Source organism: Chrysochloris asiatica, unplaced genomic scaffold (assembly GCF_000296735.1).
Source record: "Chrysochloris asiatica unplaced genomic scaffold, ChrAsi1.0 scaffold00021, whole genome shotgun sequence".
NCBI lineage: Eukaryota > Metazoa > Chordata > Mammalia > Afrosoricida > Chrysochloridae > Chrysochloris > Chrysochloris asiatica.
In genome coordinates, this window is record NW_006408539.1 from 20702723 (window position 1) to 20703899 (window position 1177).

Below are 1177 nucleotides of genomic sequence, written 5' to 3' on the forward strand. Positions count from 1 at the left end.
GGTACCAACTCGATGGCAGCTAACAACAACACCAACAGAGAAACTAGGTGACTTTGTTGTTAAGTGCTGTCAAGTCAATTCTGACTCATAGAGACGCTGTGTAGGGTTTCCAAGGAGTGATTGGTAAGTTTGAACTGCCTACCTTGTGCTTTAAACTGATCTTTCAGTCCAGTGTTTATCCTATGATGCCACATCAGGACTAGATTTCTTCTTGTTGTCAAGTGCCATCGAGTGAGTTTCAACCCATAGCTATCCTGTATAGCATTTACAAGAAGCATCTGGTGTATTTGAGCTGCCAACTTTGTGGTTCAATCTGACTTTGCAGTCCAGTGCCACACCAGAATTCCTAAGGTATATCAAATAAGAACCCAGATGATACCAGGCATGTAGGACTGCAAAATGAACTCACCCTGATGAGCACAAAAGCCTGCAAACATCTTTTTTCACACAGGATATTTCCCAATACATGGTGTAAGATGAGTCTAAGAAGCAGACAGCTAGTTTTTTTCTAAGGGCCAGGAAATAAACAGCAGAATTTTCATCAGTTTTACTGACTGTGGCAATGAAACCTGGAGTTCCTGGTTTCCAAGATCAGTAAGACCCAAAGGGCCAAGATCAAGGAGAAAAGACAAGTTCAGGTAACTGATTTTGACATTTGGCTTTTGAGATTCTTAGGCTGTGTAGGGTGAGAAGTTAAGAAGCTTTGGTTGTTTCAATGATTATATATTCTTGAATGTTTTTGTGTACATCCCTTCCAAAACAAAAACCAAACACTAGTACCACCAACACCATCACCACCACCACCACCAACAACAACAACAAAACAGAGGTGTTCCAAGACGAAGGTTCAACAGGAATATACTAGCAGACATGTGCTTTGGTTGGTGACCATGTTCATCACCAATAAGGGGAAGTAAGGGAAGAACAGCACTGAAGCTGTGAGCTAAGCCAACCCTGTAACGTTCAATAGACTCCTATGAACCCAGGTGGAGACCTGGTTGGCCAGCAGTGTGGCAAGGCCTGGGGACTCTTGGGCTCAGTGACATAGCCACAGAGGACTAGACTGGAGAGTGAAGCATCCAGCTGATAAGAAGAGAGGGCATATGCATAAAAATACCCACACTTACAGGTAATATCCACTTGACCTGGCTTCAATGACTGGATGATCAGAGCTCAA